Below are 22,632 nucleotides of genomic sequence, written 5' to 3'. Positions count from 1 at the left end.
ATATTTCACATATAAGAAGTCATAGAGTATTTGTCTTTTACTGTGTGACTTATTTCACTTGGTATATTGCCCTTAAGGTCCATCCATGTTGTGGCGAATGGCAAGATTTCATTCTTTTTATGGCTAAATAATATTCTTTATGTACATACCAAAAAAACTGAAGAAGAAGGAAGGCTCCCAAGCTTTTTATGAGGCCAGCATTATTATCCTGATTCTAAAACCAGACGAAGATATCACAAAAAAAAAATTATAGGCCAGTATCCCTGATGAATATAGATGCAAAAATCCTCAACAGGATATGAGCAAAACAAATTCAACATTAAAATGATCACACATTAATGATTTATTCTGGGAATGCAAGGATGGTTCAATATCTGCAAATCAGTCAATGTGATACACCACATTAACAAAATGAAGGACAGAAATCATATGATCGTCTCAATAGATGCAGAAAAATAATTGACAATATTCAACATCCGTTTATGATAAAAACTTTCAACAAAGTGGGTAGAGATGCAACATTCCTCAACATAATAAAGATCATATATGATGAGCCCACAGCTAACGTCATACTCAATGGTAAAAAGCTAAAAGCTTTTCCTCTAAAATCAAGAACAAGACAAGGCCGCCCCCTCTTGCCTCTTTTATTCAACACACTATTCAAAGTTCCAGCCAGAACAATTGGGCAAGAAAAAGAAATAAAAGGCATTCAAAATGGAAAGCAGGCAATAAAACTCTCCCTATTTGTAGGTGATATATGTAAAAAACCCTAAAGACTTGATCGAAAAACTGTTACAACAAATAAATTTAGTTAAGTTGGAGGATAGAAAATCAATACACAAAAATCTGGTGTCTTTTTTCCTTTTTTTTTTACTTTGTCTAAAATCTTAAGTTGTATCTGCAATCTTGATAAAAGTACTGGGTTGCGAGCTTCGAAAAAGATCAAAATTCAAAACCTGAAGTATGGTTTCTAATGAATGTGTATCACTTTTGCAACATTGTAAAGTCGAAAAAGTCTAAGTTCAACCATCATAAGTCAGGGCCTCTCTGTATTTTTTTCAGTCATAAACTCAAATTTTATACCAAGCTACACACCAATGCTGTGTCCAGAAATCCTGAGAGCAGGGCGATGATGACTAAACACTGGTTCAAACCTCACATAACTGATAAAGCAAAATAAGTTATGTTAAATTTACAGAACAACTCATTTTGAGACTCTTTTTCCTTTTCATTCTATCTGCTTACAAAGGTAACATAAGGTAACTGGTTAACAAACACCAGAATGGAAAGCATAATGGAATTCAGTATATTATTTTGGATTAATTCCATTTCTAGTGGATATATATTAAAACTTTCAATCCCCTAAAAATTACCTCCCTCTTTAAACAGTCATGTTGCCTACAGTGACATCAGTTTATGAAGTAATGGAAATTAACTATAGATTTATTCAAACTAGTTAGAATACATAATTCAACCATTTAAAAGCATATTTGTAATCAAAAGGTAGTCCTCAATTTACCTACTGTAAGTAGAAGAAACGAACCCAAGGCACAGCAGAGGGAAGGTTAGCAAGAGACCCTGTTATTTATGTCACTGTAACAGGTCAGTAGAGATCTGGAGGCAGCCTGGGGAGGAACCAAAGGGACTCTGCTTTCACCGGTTTCCCGTCCTGGGACTCCGAAACATTTCTCACATACGATTTCACCTGAATAAAGGATTTTGCAGGAAAAGCACTGTAAAAGATTGTTGAGTACATACATATATAATTCTATGTGTTTGCATTCTAATCCTCAACATATACGTTAGAAATGAAGCTGAGCAGTTTTCCAATCAACAAACACCCCGGGAGCAAGAAGCCTTATACTGCCAGGTCTGGATTAGGCTGGAGACACTTCTAACTCCAGCACGTCATTAAAACATATTAAACACCGTCTCCTACAGCATCAGTCAGTGTCTCTCGGTCTTGTCAAACTGTTAGTTATAGTGAAACAGAAAGATAAAATAAACAGCCCTTCCCACTCCTACTCATCAAGCTTGAATAATAAAATGTCATTACTGAATCATCATTATTCTGAACCAAGTGTGATATAGCCACAAAACACAAGATGGAAAGAGTAAAACTGAACATTTTTTCCTAAACTTGTTAAGGATGACCGTTAAACTCCACTTTACACTGACAATTGTGATGTAGATGGCAACCAAAATGCATGAAAATAAATTGTCTATTCTGTCTCTTCCTTCTCTTCATGCTTGCTTTATTTATGGTAGTCGTAACTCCGAAACCAATAAAGACTGGTAGTGGATATTGTGTGAAAGCAGCAAAGTCAACTTTGACTAATAAAGGCAGGTCTTACCAGAGAATAACAAAATTACTAGCAAAGCTAGGTCAGTGGGAAAATAACACATAAATCCCCTGCAAGGCTTCAGATACGAGTCTGTGTGCTGACTATCGAATTTACCTAATGTGTATTTTTAAACAGATGATTGAAAGAGCGAGTCGGTATGTGTAAATTCATTTTAAATGTCATTAACTGGATGTCCAAATCATTACATTTTCAGTTAGTGTCTATTTAAGAGGAGATATACTGAGTAATTTTAGAGGCAAGGCTGATTGAGCTGACTTTTTAAAACTAAGCACAAAATCAAAACAAATTTAGTCTAAAAAATAGCACACAGAAAAATTAAACTTAAATTGTTTCTGCATATATTATACTATAAATGTGTTCCAAAATTATTTTACATCATGGTTAGCTCATTTCCTTAGAAAATTATTTTGTCTGGATAAATATTTTCTTTCCAAAAATTTCAAAAAATATTTAAAATGATTTCTACAATGTGGTTGTACATTATACAAAATCTCAAAAATTATCAAAAAGTTTTCAAGATTTTTGCGTAAATGAGTCTTTTGTGTGGTCCATTATTCTCTATGGGAACAAATAGAGTCACTTTTCAAACTAGCATCTCTTCATCCCCACACAAAAATCAATCACACTTCTTTATAATAACAAACATGTAAAAAACCAAAATTTGAAACACCATATTACTTACAATCACTTCAAAAAAAATCAAAATGCTTAGGTGCAAACTCAAAAATGCATGTAAAGGATCTGCATTGTAAAAATTAAATGCAAATAAAAGAAAGTAAACAGGATGAAAACAGAAGGCAATTTTTTAGTAAAGTCTAGTTTTTAATGTTCAGGTAAATTCTGTGTAAACAGTATATAAATATTACTATTAAAATGCACATCTAACATGACTATTCTCCTGAACAATTATAACAGTAGCTTAAAGCCCAGTGTAACAAATGCCACATCTAAATTGGAGCGTTCACTACTTCATAGGTTTGGAATGGCTAAAACTTTCATTTTTCTCATTCCAAAATGATTCTTTCTCTCAAATAAGTTAGTCTGAACCAAATGTAAGCCACATGACCAACCAGCAGTAAGCAATCCTTAAAAATCTCAATTATTTTCTTAAAAACAAATTTCAGATATCTAAACATTTTATGTTTATCTTCCCTTCTTAATAGCTAAATATCAAAAACTGGATCTAAAAACTAGTGGATCTAAAATTTTTATTATTGCTAAAAAGGTCCCCCCCCCAATTACAGGGGTAAGAGTCTAAAAAAAAAAAACACAATAGTAAAAGACTCTTCAGCTATAGAATTCAAAGGCTAATGAGAAAAAGAGGACTGGTTATAATCAAAGTTACAAAATAAAAATCACAGCCTTTATGGGTGATTGTGATTTTTACGTTTTACTATAAAGGCAGAACTCTAAACAGAAATAATGAAATCATATTTTGCAAATCTTTAATGGGTCTGGACAGTCCTAATTCACACTACTTTCAGCAAAACAGGTGGATTTATTTGCAAAATCTCTTATGAGCTACATGACTTCACTGCAGGTTCCGCCCCTGCATCCCAAGCCAGAACATATGGCTACAGGGGAAAAAACTTCCTCTCATCTTTTCTACCTGGAGACAATGGCAGAGTGGCAGTTTGCCTGGCTATATCTCCAGTTTAAAAATAAACTCCAAAGATTACTGACAGTCATGGGTCCATCCTTGAACCAATCACAGTGGCCAATGATGACTTGGCTATAGCTTGAGGGGACCACCACTGTGGCCAGTGGCTGGGGTATAATGATGGGCAGCTTCTCCTAGAACTAAATGACTAAAGTAAGGGAGAAGCTATTCCCCTGAAGAAGTGGGGGACTGGCCAAGAAAGGAGTGCTGAGCCAACAAAAAGAACAGCTCTCCACATCGCTGAGTAATCTCGAGCATGCTTTTTCTGTATTTTAACATTCTGAAATTAAGGGTGTGTTCCAAAATCAATACAATCACTGCTTTGTTGGCCTGGTGATAACTGGAGCATAGCTGTCACTATGCATGTACAAACTTGGTTTGTTACGCCTGGTGACATATCTCGACCATGAAAATCCTCCAACATTTCAATCAATAAGCCACTTGAGAACCATCTAAAAAGGAAAATGAATCCTGAGAGCTCACGAAATCGTTTCCATTGACATATTCTGGTAAGATCAAGAAAACACTATCATTCAAATTTGCATTTCTGACGCCCGCCACTTGAAAAAAAATCTAGGAGTCAATAGTATATTATTGTTTTTAAAAATGCTTCATTGGTAATGTTCTTCATCGCACAGAGGATAATATTATGTCAAAAAGTATGAATATCAACACTTCTTCCACAAAGTGATTCAGAACAAAGAGTAAGACAATGAATGTGAAGTTCTATAAAATAAGCGTTAACCATTTTTGCCACGTCCACTTCCCTTTCCAGATGTTGTAGTTTCAATTATGCCCACAGATCCTGTGAGGCTTCTTCTCTGATGCTTTAGAAGATAGAGTCTAATTCCCCTCCCCAGGAGTAGGCTTGATCTAGTGACACTTCCAATGAGTTACAGAAGCAATGGTGTGTGACTTCTGAAATAAGGCCATAAAAGACCCACAGAATCCTCCTCACTCACTCTCACAGATCATTCACTCTGGAGTGGCAGGCGGGGCTGTCCTGACAGCCGTGGCAGCGAGCTGCTCTGAAGGTGGGTTCTCCAGTCCCAGTACGGCTTTTGGACGACAACGCCCCTGCCAGCATCTTGAGAGCAACCTGTCGGAGTTTCTAAGCCTATGCTAAATCACTTGAATTCTTCACCCAGAGAAACCATGAGATATAAATGTCTGTGCAATAAATCGTTTAACAAGCAAGTATGTTTCTTAATGATACATAAAATAATAATGCATCTGACAACTGAGAAGGTCTTAAGAGTCAATATAATACAGCAATTAACTTCCATTTACGATCTACTGCATAGTTGACTGTTTTACTCCATTATGCTTAACATACAACCCAGACTCCTCCTCACTTCTATACTTTCTTTCTTGCTACCCTTCTGCCCAGAACACATCCTCTGCTTCCTCTTGGAAGGCTTCTTTGACCTCCCTCAGCTGTATTACATACCTCACCTCGTACAGTGTACCATTCCTTATGTCCAGAACTTATCTGTATCATACACGAGTATTATCAATATTTCTTTACTGAAGTAATAATTGAATAATGTGTATACTACCCATTTTGAATGTGTTACTTTTTCCTCAAATAAACTGGAAATGCAGAGATGCAATATAAAAGGGTTTATAAATATTTTTAAAAGACTAGAGAAAAGCTTTTTATAGTTGTCATTTATACAGCCATTTTTCAAAACATCATCGCAGTTCTTCCCATAACTTCCAGCCAAAGGAGATGTCTACCGTCAGTATCTTTGGCACAGTCATCAGCTGCCTCTCTCGTTCCTACTAGTCTCAGCTTTTAAAGATACGTATGTACACTTTATATAAATGTCTCAAAACTTACGCAAATGTGTTCATATCATAAAGGCTTTTATTATTTTTATACTTTCAGTTTTTGCTTCTCTCCTTTTCTCTATGCTCAGAAATATCACCCTACACCCTTCCCCTAACTTCCCTTGTCTGTCCAAGGAACATACTGACTTTGCTTCTCCATGTTCATATAGACAAATTTTTATGCATACACACTAAAATATGCATATGTGGACCTCTTTTAACTTCGTGTGATTTACAAAAATAGGAATATATAATTGGAATATATAATTGTTTTTCTTCTCCCTCAGTAATACCTCTCACTGAAACTCCAAGGCAACCAGCATAGCTAATTCTTTTTTTTTTTTTCAAAACGGCATAATATTCTATGACACAGATATACCATAATATATGATGCTGTTTATTTATGGATAGGCATTTGCTTTGTTTTTCAGCTTTCTGCCTCTACTAAGAATGCTACAATAAATACATATCCGTATATGTGTGAATGTGTATATATACGTAATTCACATTTTTCACATAGATATTTCACAGTTTATATTTTTATAGGACAGAGAGTCACAGCAGTTAGAACCGCAGAATTGAAGAAACGTGTATTTTTATGTTAATAGAGGTTGCCTGACTATATTCCAAAAAAAAGATAAAATAGTTTCCATCTCTGCGAACAATAAGAGACTATCCCAGCTCCTGTATCTTCAACAGCAATAACTGTTATTTTAATTCTGTCACTCTAATAGATGTAAAATGGTCTCTCACTATGTTAACATGCATTCTCCAACTACAGTGATTTTGAGCATATTTTCATATGTTTGGGGTTTATTTGAGTTAGTTTTTCTCTAAGATGCCTATTTTTATCTTCAGCTAATTTTGGGAGGTTTTTTGACTCAGTTTTCTATATGAGTTCTCTTTATAGATAAAACCTTTTATCTATCACATGTTTATACTTATTACAAATTTGTTTTTCTTTCAACACTACTTATATTTTCTGCTATAGAAAATTTACTATTTTTTCATATAGTTAAATATGCTTATCTTTTAAATCTCTGGGTTTCCGAGTTGAGATGGACTTGTCTAGTCCTACATTCACATATATCTTAATTGTTTTTAAAGAATTTAATTGTTTTTATTTTTTACATTTAAATGTTTTATACATTTGGAAATATTTCCACGTGTGATATAAGGGTCAAATATCATATATAGTCTTTATGAGTAAGAAAAGTATTATATATATCTTTAATCAGCGGTGTTGGAAATCTGGTTACATTTAAGTTGATTCAAGTATCCTTATTAAATCATTTCTGGAATAGGCAAAAAATGCAAATATATATTGTGTATATATCCATCATACTTATAAATTATTGATTAATTCACTTTCGCAAACATATTGCATCAATTTAAAAATCTGGCTAAATCAAGCTAGCATATTTTCATTAACTAAAAGTCACAGGGCCAAGCACGACCAATTTTACTAAAATAATCACAAAAATTTAACTGCAATTCAATATACACACACAGAACACCTATAATATGAAAGGAATTTTTAAGTTAAATTCAAAGAGTTTTAAGTAGATAACGCCTACCTGTATACACAGCCATGCCCAAACAGGCCTTCCTATGACCGTTACATAAATCCAATTATTTGGCTCAGAAAAGATGTTAGAAATAGAGTTTTCCGAGGTTATTATGATCTGAGAGTGTTCTAACACTCAAATGAGGCTGATAAGCCCAAGGTATCAAGTTGCTTCTAATATTCTCCACATCACTCTATTTTTCAGTATATTCCTACCTCTGTCCAGAAAGTAGAATTCTTAATCCTGGTGCATTAATTAGTCCAACATTTTAAAACATTTTAAGTCAACAGGCTGTTTTCTGACTTCTAGGTTTTTCTGCCCTTCCAGATGGCTTCCCAAACTCTGGTGTCAGCCAAAGCCCGATATAAAAAGCCCGCTAACAGTACAGTACGCAAGAGAGGGCACTGAACTGGCCAGCATTAATCAGGATTCCTCAGTTTGATACATAACAGCTGCTCCCTTCCATACTGGCATAAAAAAATAAAGACTTTTATGTCCTAGCTATATTTTTTCTTTGTGAAACATCACTTTTGATCTTGCAATTTCTTATCTGAGATGGCATTTTTGCTCGCGGCCCTTTGTCCAAGAACTCCTGAGGTGTGTGCACCCGCACTGATCTCCAGCTCAGCCCCCACAGTCCCTTTCTGAATTCCAGCAGTGCACACGGTCACCACGCCACAATACACTACGTGTGTACAGGTGGTTATTTCTTGTGCTGGGCCTCATCTCAATACAGGTTAAAAACTCTCAGGGGTGGGGCCCTTCCTTATACGCCCCCCAGATTCCCTTCAAGCATCATGCAGAACACCGGTAAATCTCAGATGCTAAAAAATCGCCACTGATTGATTTACAACGCGCACCACCAGACCGGCAAGCCCGGCAAGGGTCTTGACTCAGTCCCTGTAATGCCAGCACCTGCCAGACCCCCAGCTGACGACGCATTCATTTCCTAGTATAATAAGCATTTTGAACCACCTCTAATTCTCAATAATGAACAAGAGGCTTAAGTACTTTATGGTGACAGGATCCTAAGAATATTTCCTTTTCAGAAAATGTTTTGTTTGCTTGTTTTAAATCAAGACGATAAATTTCCTCAGAAAGCAGTTTCCTTCATGCAGAATTTAAGGTGAACATGAATGCCTATGACACACTTCCACATAAAGCTTACCTAGTAAAAATATTTCATATAAGACTGTTCTAATTAAAACAAACTAAAGTTTGTTTTAGTTTGATCCGGGAATTAAAATAAGTGCTAAGAATAGTGAAGTACAACAAAAAAAAATGATAACTGGCACTTATGTTCAGCTTTCTTACTATATCGCATTATAAAAAAAATCATCTTTATTATTTTCCTGTTCAAAATGTTTTATTTTGTGTAGCATTACAAAGTTTCTAAACTTTCTAAGGCAGATTTACAAAGAAAATGGTTGCTACAAATGTTAAAGACAATCTATACCAAAAGGGAGACCGTAATTAAGAAGAAACTACCACTCAAACATCAAGTCCATATGGCAGGAAAGGGGAGAGCAGTGTTCCTAAAAGGAAACCAAATATAATACTGAAAAGCTATGTCTCACAAAGATGCTATCTGAGAATGGCAAAATGACAGAGATCATGCAGGTTAAATCCACCAAGGCTATCAGCTCGGAAGCTAATAAATGTGCTAAAAATGATCATCTAAGGCCTAAAGCACTAGTTCTCAAAACTAAACAGATGTTCTTGTTAAAAACTGTTAGACAAGTTCTTGAGCCCTACCCCAGACCTAGTGAATCAAAAACGCTGAATCAGGCCCTCCGGGTTAATTCTGATCCACGTTAAATCTGAGAACCACTTCCGCAAACTACATGAATATATCCAGAAATGAGGAGAAAGTGTCTGACAAATTTTTGGTATAAATTAAAGCTTAAGAAACGTGAACATCCTAATCAAAAATAAATAAATAAATAAAAATTAAGAGTTTTTAGAGTAACAAAAATTAGAAGACACTAAATTATACCTTAATGTCTATTATTTTTTGTAGCAGCTGAGATATAATCTTCATACCATACAATTAACACTTTAAAAAAATTTAATGGTTTTAGACTATTCATGGAGTTGTGCAACCATCATCACAGTCAATATTATGATATTTCATCACTCTAAAAAGAAACCCGGTACCTTTCAGTAACTCTCCCTTAACTCTCCAGCCCACAGCCCTAAGCACTGATTAATGTATTTTCTGTATCTGTGGATTTACCTATTCTGGACACTTTATGTAAACGGAATCACAAAATCTGAGGTCTTTTGTGTTTTTGAGGTTCGCCCATGTTGATGACGATCAACGCATTATCCCTCCACGTGGCTGAACATTCCACATTTTATTCCTCTATTAATAACCATCAGAGCTGTTTCCACCTTTTGGCTATTACGAATGATGGTGCTATGAACATCTATGCACAAGTTTCATGGGGATATCCGTTTTCACCTCTCTTGGTAACATACCTAGGAGTGGAATTGCCAGGTCAAATGGTAACTCCACATTTAACCATTTAATGAACCAAAAGAATGTCCTCTTGAAGTGACTGCCCCATTTTACATTCCCACCAGCAGCCTATTTGAGTTTTAATTTCACATCCTCACCAACACTTATCTAACTTCTTGATTCTAGCCATGTCGATGGATGTTAAGTGGTGTCTCACTGTGTTTTGATTTGCATTTCCCTGATGACTAATGACATGAAGCATCTTTTCAGGTGCATGTTGGCCATTTGTATAACTTCCTTGGAATACTGTCTATTCAGGTCCTTTGAACATTTTTAATTAGGTCATTTATATTCTTATTGAGTTGTAAGAATTCTTTATATGTTCTATTTACTAGTCTCTCATCAGATATATGATTGGCAAATATTTCTTCCCAATCTGTGGGTTTTCTTTTCAATTTCTTGTTAGAGTCCTTTAAAGCAAAATGTTTACGAGTTTTGTTAAATGTCTCCTGAAAAAATATCAGCTCTGAATTCACTATTTAATGCTAATTATAATTAAGAGACTGGATATTAACATATGGAAAGCTTTCAGTTTATACTGTGGAAGTTGTACTAGATTGGGAAAGATAAAGTTCACACACTACCGCGACGCGGGAGCAACATATCTGAACTGTCAAAACAGTATTTGGAATAAGTTTTTTAAACATAAAAAGCAATGGTTCTGTGACAACTCTGCCACCACCTATAATATTAACTTATCACTTTCACTGTATGAAAGGCAATCAGAAATACAGAAAACATGAAATCAATAGAAATGAATAGTCGGCTTTCTACTTTTTAATTTCTTTAAAATATTGTATACTCCACAAGGATAATTTTCCTTCATACACAAAATGCAGATTTCCAATGTTATTGGGGACTCAAGAAGGCAGCATAATGATGTTCTGTGAAAAAGGAAAACCGGTTTTGGATATCTTGGAAATCCAGAAGAAGAGCAGAAACCAAGTGGGTTTAAGTGCCTACGAAACAAACTGGGGATCAGGACATCAGACGCATTTTCTTCTAAGGAAAAACGTAGGACCTGAAATAGCAGTAAAGAAACTGGCACAGACAGAGGAGCAGACTGGCAGGCTGACAGATGGACAGAAAGGAAGGCAAGCAGACAGGCAGTCAGGAAGAAAAGCAGACAGAGGGACAAGTAGCAGAGATTCTCTTCAACATACTGTCTAACGGTCCAAAGCAAGCAAGGCGCTACATCGAGAGCTGACATGAGAGAGAGAAGCAAAGACCTGCCCCTCAGAAAGTTAACAGTGCACTTGTGAAGACAACGCACAAGAGAGTCAGGATGATAAAGAAATGCTGACTAAAAACGCCCAGAAGCCTAAGATACTTGATTGGTACTTGATCTGGTAGGCAATGGTGACGCCTTCAAAGCCACTGAATAGGAAAAATAAGAACCTAAATAAATGAATGTAAAGATGGCATACAGGAGAGACACAAAGAGAAAATTATCAGAGGTAGGCAGATAAATCTGAGAACTACAACTGCCTAGGAGAGGGTTACTACCTAGAAGAGATTTGTTGGGATAGGAAAGAGACATGTATGAGAATCAGTAAAGAAAAACTGAGAATAGATCTCTGTAAGGTTGAGAAAAAAAAGAGTGGGGGTTAAGAATGGCTTCGAAGAAAGAGCCTTAGTGAATGACAGAAGAGGTAAGTCCACAGGAGCTCTGATTTTAAGAGAAAGAGAAGGTAGTTTCAAACTTGCTGAGTAAGGGCCATATATAGAAATATCCAATAGAGAGCATATTTTATGTCAAGAATAATAAAGCTGACATCCGTTTAGCAATTTGAAAGCAAATCTTAATCCAATGTGGAAAGTTAACAGCTAAAACAATTCTATTAAATTTAGTCCCTCATGAAAAAATTCCATACTGTTTAATTAAAATGATTTATTGCCTTTCTCCAAGCATAGTTATAAAGCAAAATTGGGGAGCAAAGGGGAAGAGGTGATACACAGTTTAAAAGCATTACTTTATATGTTGACTGCAGATTGGAAGCAGATAAAAACTGAAGGGAGAAATAAATGCGGCCTCCATTTGACATTAATGCGGCCACTTAGAACCCTGATTCCTTCTCATGATCACTCTCCTTGCGACTCTAATGAATTTAAGTCTCATGAAAAGTCCTCTCACTTTATTTGCTACTATATAATGCTTATCTCTAAAAGCTCAAAGGAACATTAGTTCATTCATCCTTATTAAATCTGTTCAGGAAAGATCCTATTTTCTTGAAAAAATAAGAACTAAAAAAATGTTTGAAATTGGAAAATGCTCTCTAGCTCATCCAGATGTGGAAGTTTGTTTTTGTTGTTTTGGCACATTGAGAAATATTTGTATTTCTCCCTTTCCAATACTGGTCATCTACTAAAGATTTATTTCCTAGATATTCATGAGTAAAAATATTTTTTCTATTTTTTAAAATTTCCTTTGGTAGTATTAACATAATAATTATTAGTTAATTTAAGAAAGTTTCCAATAGCTTCTTTAAAAAAAGTGCCTCTGTCATCTATTATGTCATCTATGGCACCAAAATAAAATCTTAGTCACTCGAAATAACAAGCTCAGTAAATAAAAATGGGCAAGAAATCATGGAAATTTGAAAAAACTAACCAGAAAAATGACTAATTTCATAAATTAATAAAAAATAAAAGCACATCTGATTATCAATGTTATAAGAAGTTAATGTAAGTGGCAAATGTTTCTTCTCACTTTTATTTACAGTACTAAAGCTGAAAATATGCTATTTGGAAAGGTCAAATGAAATAAAGACAGTATCCAATTAGTCAATCAAGGATAATACTCTCCTAGTCTAATACACCAAACATCAATCAGATACCATCTTCAGGCTGTCTTGATATATCTAAGAAAAAAAAAAAGAGTCCTGATAACAACAAAAAGTTCAGCAATATTCTTCTATATACATTTTTAAGTTCATTCAATTTTACATTTTTAATTCCATAGCTGTAAATAAATTATTTTTCTCTAACTTTTCCTCTCTTATTTTGCTGACATATATACTATCAGTTTACCTTAAAATAAGCTACAGAACTATGCTGGTAGCATTCATTAAACAGAAAGAAGTTCAATTAACTACTAATAATTTTTACTTTCACTTGAAATGCTAAATTTACTTAAGTGACATTATACATGTACTATAATAATTTTCTTTTAATTTTGATTCAAAATTGAATAAAAAGCAAGTGAATTATCATTAGTTCCATAGATAAAAAGGAAAGAAAGAGTAGACACCATCAATAGTATGATAACATAAAATTGTTAGAGAAAGAAAATGCTCACCAGTACGCAAAGGTAAATTTTACATTAACTCTAAAGCTGAAATGCTAACAAAGTTGTTTTCTATACTATACTGAAATATATTCATTAAGCACTTCCAGTTTGTTCTAAAAAGTACTGGACAAGTATCAAAAGTCTTCATATAAAATAATTAGAAAATATTTCTGGCACAATAAGTACCATATGGTAAATATAATTGAAACCCACCTGAATGGTAAAAGATCTCCAAATACCAAAATCAACACTCAAAATATGAAGTCTCATTAGTGTAGAGATAGACTAAATAGAGAATAGATAAAATCTTCACCAAGTTGTTTTCATACTAATTGGGAGTTTGACAATTATGATTAATAACTTCTAAAGTGAGGTTAGCAGAAAAATCTTCTAGCTTGCTGAAAATACACAATTACTCAAAACTCACAACTAAAAATTTTTTACAATACAGGTATTACATAGCTCAATCTTTCTTCCAGAAACTTAAATGCCAATTGTGTTTAATAAAGAATAAAATCTAAACATTCATACCACGACTTCGAGTTTTGCTAAACTGAATGAATAGTAGAGAAAGAACTCCTCCAAATCTGCTTAGCTACGATAATTCACTGTTGTATGCTTATGGAGCGTTAACAGATGTCACAGATTAGTGGACATTTGGTCCTGTCCGAAATGTCCACAGAGACATTCGGTCCAATCAAAAACATCCACGATCATATTTGGTCCACGCCAATGGTTCTGTCAAAATTGTCCACTCTTAGAAAATATCCCTGGATCAGTGAGCCTATAACAATTATTTATACTTTCGGTCTACAGAATTAGTACGCAAGAAATACTATCATGTTTTATTGATCCAATAATTGTGTTGTGGCTGTACTGCCAACAAAAAACCTTCTTGCTGCGGTAGCCGAGCCAGTAATAGCACATGTCAAGGACCAAATATCAAGGACCTTTTGGCATGGGCCAAATGCCTCCATGGACATTTTGGACAGGACCAAATGTCCTGCAAGGCGGATATGATATAAAAATCATTTTCTACAAGTAGAAGCTCCAAACCATTTCTAAACCGCATTTAACCACACTTTTGTAGAGTAATACATACACAGACTTGTTGTTAAATGTAAAAAGATTATTTTCTATTTACAGAAAGAAAAGTTTGCATTTTCTATTTATTTTTCTCCCGTGGATGAAAGAAGTGTTTCTATAAAGCCCAGAAAGCAGATATACCAATTGGTTTTTATACTCTGAGAAGATAAACAATTCATGTCTCTAACTATAATTTTATTATCGCTGGGGAAAAAAATACTAATTTTAGACTAATTTGTAACATTAACATGTTTTATTTTTTACTTTTTTATTTAAGTCAAGATATAAAAATGTACAAATGAAATGAAAGCTATTATGGAGGTCTCTTCTAAAAATGTCCCATAAAAACCAGAAACAGTGTTGCATTTGAAATATTATAATATTCCTATCTCCTTTCCAACAATGAGATGGTATTTTATTGAACCAGCAGGAGTTTTAAAATACAGTACTTCAGATGCCTATTGAATGTTATGACTAAAAGCTTATTTTCTCAAGGACATCTTTGATTTAGTCATAATTTAGATTAATAAAATTTTAAAATAAGGAAAAATAAAAGTAATAGTCCTGCCTACATACTCGAAGCAAAAGAGAATCTGGTTAATTTAAGCATATGCGAATGGCTAAGCCATATGGATAAGAAGGAACAATTAAATAAATCTCTTGGGTTAAATACATAGTTGTTTAAGTTGGCATATTTATATTTGTGGAAATCCTTAATTTTGCTTTCTCTTCGCATTTACATCCATATTCCTACAAATCTTTTCTCCTCTCTCCAAGATAAGCCCAGCCTATTTCCAGTCAGTGCAGAGGTAATGCCCCTTTTGTTACATCTGCAAAGTTCTACATGCTGTTGAATATGAAGAATACACAATGCTGTGAATGATTAACTGCCAGTGATACCCCAGGAAAATGGCTGAAATTATGAAATGCATCATTATAACCAAGATGTATAAAGTAATCATAAAACAAAAAGCCTGGCTTGGGTGTGTAACCAGTGATAAGTTATATATTCAATAAACATTTGTCTAATGAATTATCCAGAGGCTGGTAACAATAAGTGCATTTTAAACACGGTGTTTACCAATTTATTTTTTTTTTAACATAACCAAAATTTGCTGAGAATTGAAAAAATTCAATGCACCTTAGTTATCTTCTACGGTGTCCTCTTGTAAACTCGTGAGAACATCCCAAAGATATATCATACTGCTGCTGAGCAAGTCAAAACACTTCAGTGTTCTTAAAGGGAATGACAGAATACAGGAAGGGAAGGTGCATTTTTTTGACACTTCGATCTTCAATGTAAGATTACAGAACAACTCTATTTGAATGGCAGAAATATAATTTCAAAAATATATATTCTGGATGATTCTTTTCTATCAACTTCTATTACTTTGCAAAGTGTTTTACACATAGGATAGATGAATTTCAACTTCAGGATGAAAGAATTTAAAATATTTTTATTTGTTTGTTTGTTTACTTATTTGGCGAGGCAACCCTTGGTTGACCTCACAGATTGCAAGGACCTTGTCAGCTTACAATTCCTTATTTTTTATTTTTTACGCCTACAGCACCTGATCGACCTAGGTGGTCCCCCATCCAAGTACTAACCAGGCCCGACTCTGCTTAGCTTCTGAGATCAGATGGGACCGGGCTTGTTCAGGGAGGTATGGCCGTAGACTAAAATGTTTTATAATGCTAAATTCTTACAGTCATTCATTTATGACTTACTGGGGAGAAGACATCATTTTTTCCCCCTTTTTCACTATTTAAGTTGCATAGGGAAGAAGGAAGAGAGGAAGGAAGGGTGGGTGTGAGGGAGGGAGGTTGTACCTTTTAGAAGATAGGTTTGGCCAGTATATCTTGGCTGATTTCACTAACCCACTTCATTTGCTGTCCTTAGAATCTGGTGAACATTTTTTCCCAATAAAGCTAAATCAATGAGTCCTCACTTCAGAAAAACCACTAAAGTGTGTGTGTGTGCACGCGCGTGTGTGTGTATTTGTATTAACACAGCAAAAGTTGAGATATTTTTCTATGTAAGTATTCAAAAGAAAGTAACATTTCTTAAACACTTTTATTAACAAATAATATGGCTGTTCCCAAATCAGAAACACAAAACTATAAAAACAAACAAAATAATAGTATGCATGGGAACAACTTTTCTCTTTCTTTCTAAACACATTTAAGTTTTTTTAGAAGCTACTGCCCTCTCCTCCATCTAATACACCCTCCTGTCCCTGGTGGTCCTACTTAGAACCAACATACAGTTTCAATAAGAGCCCAGTGGTGGGATCTTCAATCTCTCATTTATCACTCTATGAACCAGTCTAGTGCAAGAGAGCTGGTCACTGTACTGCAAACAGGCCACGTCCTATTCAGAAGAGAAAAGAATTCCCTTTAAGGTTGTCCTTAATGTGAAATGACCTACAGAAGACCCAGACTGAAGTTTATAATAGTCCCAAAGCAATTCAATGACTCTTTCTAAAAGGTGTTTTAGAAGAAGAGCAAATTCTTCTCATCTTTATAAAGGGCAAGAGATTAATGCCCAGAATAATTATAGATAACTGAGTATCTAAATTTGTGTTTTAATCTATTTGGTCTATACTTTTTTCTGTTTCTGTTTAAGGTATCCAAAATTGATTTCCCAAGCTCTAATTATTATATCCATCAAATTAATATTTAATACATAGATTATTCCCACCATTTTTCTGAAGTCAGTGAAATATCATCTGTAAACAAAGGGGGACCAATATCAGTCTCAGGCTACAGCACTGAATCCCAGTCAAGTTCATTGCCTACCAGTAACTGATTGGAGCTACGACATAGTAAGGAATGATCAAGACTGCCTATAGGAATATCTGGAGCCAGACTTATAAATAAAAAGGACCTTTGAGATCAATGCTGTTCTATAGAGAACAGAGAGCTGAACAATTCGCAACTTGCCAAGAAGTCTTGTATAAAACTGTACTAGTTTGCTAGGACTTACATAGCAAAATACCAGACTGGGTGACTTAAACAACAGAAATTTATTTTCTCACAGTCCTGGAGACTAGAAGTTCAAGATAAAGGTGTCAGCAGGGCTGGTTCCTAAGGCCTCTCTCCTTGCCTTGCAGATGGCCGCCTCTCGCTGTCCTTCTCGCTGTCCTCACGTGGACTTTTCTCTGTGAGAATCATCCCTGGTGTATCGTCTTCTAAGGACACCAATTCTATTTCTGTAGGTCCCCACTTTATAACCCCATTTAACTGACTTACCTCTCTAAAGGCACCATCTCAAAATATTATCGCTTTAGGTTTAAGGCTTCAGCATGTGATTTGATGTGAAAACAATTCAGCCACAACAATAATACACTTTTATTTGCAGGGCATATTATGACATTTATATACAATGGGACTGCGTACGTCAGATACCACGTCATAAGCACTCACAGGGCCGGCGTCTTTCTCACTGATATCTCAGTTCTTTTACGCTGCTTGATACGGACAATGCTCAAAAAATATAGATGAAAAAAGGAAATAAAATAATGTTTTTTTGTTTTTTTGTTTTTGCCTCTCAGCAAACACAGTAGAAAATGTAATGTTACGAAACTTGATATTTAAATATGACTTCTCTGTTTTAGAATATCACATGTAATAGCTTACATAAAGTACTATGGAATCAGAAGTATAGTGGAAAATTTATAAACGCATTTCAAAAATAAAGTACTTGAAATTTTGGTGACAATTTCCTAAATGCCTTATAATGTTGATTACTGAAACAAAACATAAAGCAGCACAGCACAAAGGCGTAAGAGTGAATCATGGGAAAGAAAGTAACACAGAGGTCCCTACTATCTGACAATGTTTGTGTTATAACGCTCAACATGGTATAAGATCTAATTCAGCAGAAATGCACCATCATCTTGGGGATGGGAGTACCAGGTCTCTGGCATTATAGCAAACATGATGTGTTTTACTCTCTGCCACTAATGTATTAAAATATCTCAAATATTTAAATAATCTTTCTATCATCACTAAACTTGTCTGTATGACTGGGATAGGTCTTTTCTGCCAGCCTTATTTACAGAGACCACAACTTAAACATAATGTTTTGTTTAATGGACCTGAACCAAGTATGCAAATTGCTCATCAGATCTTTGGCTCAATGTTCACTCAAATGTGTTCAAAGCGTAAGTTTTGTGAAACACTAAGCACAGAAAATGACGCAAATAGTGTCAATTTGGTAGTTCAATAAACTGTGATAAGCCTAACGAACACGAGATTCTTAAGTCTAACGGCTAAGCTACTCACTACTAGGACAGATGGCTCCCAGATTGTCCCAATTAAAATTCAGATATCCTAAAATCCAGCATTTTCCAAGCTAACGTATCTGCTAGGTCTTTGCCAAGATGCATCTAAATGACAAAAATGTACAGGATATCCTACCCATCCAGGCAGTCATAACCAGCAAAGTCTTAAAAGCTAAATTCATGATAACTAGGTAGCAAAGGGGCCTCACAAGGGGGGGGTCGCTGTTTCCCATCCATGGCGATGCTGCCCTGAGATGTAGCAAACAATCCACACCGTTTAGTTCCACCAAAGGCGTTTAAAACAGCACTTCCGTGCCCCATGGCTCCTCTCTGACTAGCTTGGACCAGTGTTTTACCCTGTGATTTCCACGGCCCCCAATGGTGCCCCATCCAGTTTGTTCCAAACATCGCCAGGAAATGCTGGGCGCAGACGGAACACAGACCAGATTCCCTCTCAGCTGGACGAGTGTCCCAGCCAGGCGGCACAGACAGTAAGCACACCCTCTCTCCTGTCTCCCAGGGGCACCTGCTTCCCAAAGAACCCGAGCAGCTACTACCTTAAACGAAAAGCTCGGAGGCTAGCACTCCAAAAAACGTTCAAGTTATTTTTTAATCTACACTCGCACACAGATAGTAACCAGCGGAATATTCTTTAACTCATCTGTATTCCATTAATTACCATAACTTCAAAAATAAACATCTGGATGTAGCCTTGAAAAGACCCATTACAAGGAGAAACGACTACGCAATGTGAAACGAAACTTCATACGTACAGACACACAAATACTGACCCCGCACGTACCAGTCTGTGGGGTTTACACTTTACAGCAGGGCCAGGGCAGGAAAAAGGCCCGACGTCTCCACATTGTCAAGGGCACGGCTCGCGCTGCCAGGTGGGAGAAACTGAGGTCGAGCGGAGCCGCCTCTCCAAAGCCCTCCCCGCCCCGTTCAGAAGTCCCCCAGACTAACTGAGTAGCCGTACGCTAGAACCGACGTGGAGAAAAGCCACCACAGAGGAACTGTCGGTTCTCATTAACGACGCCCTGCAAGGAGCTGCCGATCGTGACCACGTCGTCTCAGACGAGGCCCTGACACTAAGACCCGAGGACCTGGACCGGGAGAATGAGACCGCGCCTTCCGAAGGCTGGACACCGACAGCTACGAGAAAAGAGACACAAATGCTGAAGTCACCTCCAGGTGACTGACCCGAAGACGATGTTTTACTCGTGTTTCCTAGGTTTAGGTCGTAGTCCACCAGATGGCCAGTGTAGAGATAGAATCCTTTGGGTTTTGGTTTGGTTTTGTTACGTTTACTTTGTTTCACTAAGAAGACCACACCACAAAACCCTGGGCTCTCTAGCAAGGACAGCGATTAATAATATGCTTATTATACTCTTCTAATTAACCACACATCAGGCTAACCTCATTGAGGCTTAATATCAGGCAAAAAAAAAAAAAAGTGTGTGTGTAAATTAAACATGGAGCAAATGTAAGTGAATGAATATATATATGTATATGTATGCACGCGCACACATACACACACACACACGTAGCCATACTAACTTGAAAGCCATTTTCTGGCTACATTAAAAGCTGACATACCAGTTAGGACACAGATCTAAATGGCATAAAGAACCAAGTAAAACAGTCAGTTAAAATGTCTATACTAGCTGCCATAAAGCATACAAAGTCACATGGCCGGCAATCACCATTTTAGGGGCATTTTCCTATTTAGTAGTAGCATTTCATCTACTACTCTGATAGTCAAAAGTACATATAAAAGTCATTTCAAGGAAAATAGTTAAAAAAATACAAGGATAAAACAAATAATGAAGGGAATATATAGTTAATGAGTACCAACACTTTTTCATTAAACCGTAATGTTTTAAATTTTTTCAAAGCATACATATTTCTATAATTAAAGATGGAAATCTAAGAGAAAACTAAAGCATTCTTAAAAAGCATTTTTATGTTCTCAAAAATAGGTTTAATCTACAATTCTCACAAAGATTATTTTAAAGAAAAGAGCTTCCCAAGTATTACAATAAAAATATGATAAATCTCTTTAGTCACAAATGTTAGAAGAGCATTGCTTAATTGCATAATTTTATATCCTTCCGTGTCACAAAGGATGTACCTTACCACAATACCTTAATGAACAGAGAGGATATATTCTAATGACACATCTGTTAGCACATCAACTGCCAAAGTCATAAAACCATAGAGTCAAAAAAGAAGTACATTCCTGTACATGAGTATGAGGAAAGAAGGATTGATTAATAAAAATATTGGTTCTGATTGGTTGTACCAAGAAATAACATAAGCATCTGAGAGTCATAGGGCGAAGGAAAAAAAAGTGAGTGAGAGAGTTCAGGTTCAGCAAAAATAGAAACGGGACCCAACTTAGGCTGAGGACCAAAGACAAATCTAGGAGAGAGAGACAGAGAGCGCGCACCAGCGCACAAGCCCTGCTGTCTGCTGATTCGCATCAGGGCAAGAGGACCCTCCAGAATCCAGAAAGCATTAAAGCAGACACTGATCTTAGGCAACTGCCAAGATGACCTACAACGGCGACCTCCAGGCTAGTGTCACGGGAACTAAACGAAACATCTTCAGCTAAGCACTTTGCATTCGTTTTCAAGAACCTTATCCTCGAGCAGACAGAAGGAGACATTTACAAATAACAGGAACACCGCAGAAATACTGGGGAGAAAATCTATCCCTACTTGGGCAAGCTAAGGAAGTCTTCCTTCACAAAAGGTGACATTTGGCTTGGACTGTAATGAATGAGTGAAAGTTTACAAGACGACTAGGTAAAAATCTATTTAGGAGGTAGGGAAGTGGAGGGGGACACGAACAGATGGCAGTCCTAGTATATTGATCATTAAATACATAGAAAGGGGTAGTAGTGGGAAATGAGGCCAGAGATAACACTATATTAGAAACAGACTCTTAAAATACACACACACACACCAGGACTAGCCATTCCAGAGTCAGCGTTAGGAATGACCCAAGGTGATTTCAAAGTTTCAAAGCTATTATCAAAACACAGGTTTCCCTTGAAATTCCTCTAGCAGGGATATTGTATAAAAATAGACATAATGGGATTAAAATATTGATCGATGCCGAGCATTCTAAAGGATACCAATTAACTCAACCAATATACACATAAACATGGCAGATATTTATCTTAGTTTAATGAGAATAAACAACACTGGATGCCAGAAGTAAAGTAATGAGGCCCCACAGAATTGAGAAGTGGGAGTAGAAAAAAGAAAAAAAAAACTTTACATAATAATTTGTTAACTTTGGTTGAGCTTAACATCAAATAATCAGGTGAAAAAGAGACTTACAGAGTCCTGGGTACATAGTTTCTCAAGGAAAAGGAGCAGTGCAACAAAACTACTATTGAAGCAAGTGCTTTATAGCAGATTTCTCCTTTATTTAAAACTGGAATCTGGTAGCAACGCTGATCACTAGCACACAATCAGTGTAATTAGAGGAGCAAGTCACAGATCTATTAGAAGCCCTTATTCAAGTAAGGTGATTTCGTTTAAAGACAAAAACATACAGACATGAGCTAAGTAGATTCAATTAATCAAACACTACAATAAATTCAGCTATTAAGAAGCGGGAATAGAGCAAGTTCAATCTCGGGACTTGTGGCTCGAAGAGCCTCTCAGGCCTCCATCAGGAACAGGCTGCCCCATGCTCCCCTCTCAATTCCGGCCGTAACTGAGAGCCCCCAATTACTTCCCCAACTTCTCGCCCGATGCCTGACACGGAAAGGCACCAGCAGGTATCAGCCAATTACAAACAGAGCAGAAGGGAAACTGATGTCATAAAACCAAAGACCTGCTTATATTTCAATTCATAGAATGCCACATGTGCTTCTCTTTAACCTCTAAGACCTGCCGGATTGGTCAAATGTTTTATGACATAAGCTTTACCCAAAACGAACCGGAGTACACTGCCTATGGCCTGATGTGACTGCAAGTTGGTTACCAGAGAACTAAAAAAGAA

At 36.1% G+C, this 22,632-nt stretch overlaps 1 protein-coding gene and 1 pseudogene across 5 annotated transcripts in view; both read right to left on the bottom strand.

Moving 5' to 3' along the window:
• TPK1 (thiamin pyrophosphokinase 1) overlaps positions 1 to 22,632 on the bottom strand; it is a 267,896-nt gene that overhangs the window by 196,648 nt on the left and 48,616 nt on the right. The gene's annotated exons all lie outside the window — the stretch shown is intronic.
• LOC112469972 lies at positions 15,883 to 16,001 on the bottom strand (annotated as a pseudogene).

Source organism: Pteropus alecto, unplaced genomic scaffold (assembly GCF_000325575.1).
Source record: "Pteropus alecto unplaced genomic scaffold, ASM32557v1 scaffold48, whole genome shotgun sequence".
Classification (NCBI taxonomy): Eukaryota; Metazoa; Chordata; class Mammalia; order Chiroptera; family Pteropodidae; genus Pteropus; species Pteropus alecto.
Note: the sequence above shows the minus strand (reverse complement) of the source record. Positions and strands in the feature narration are given on the sequence as shown.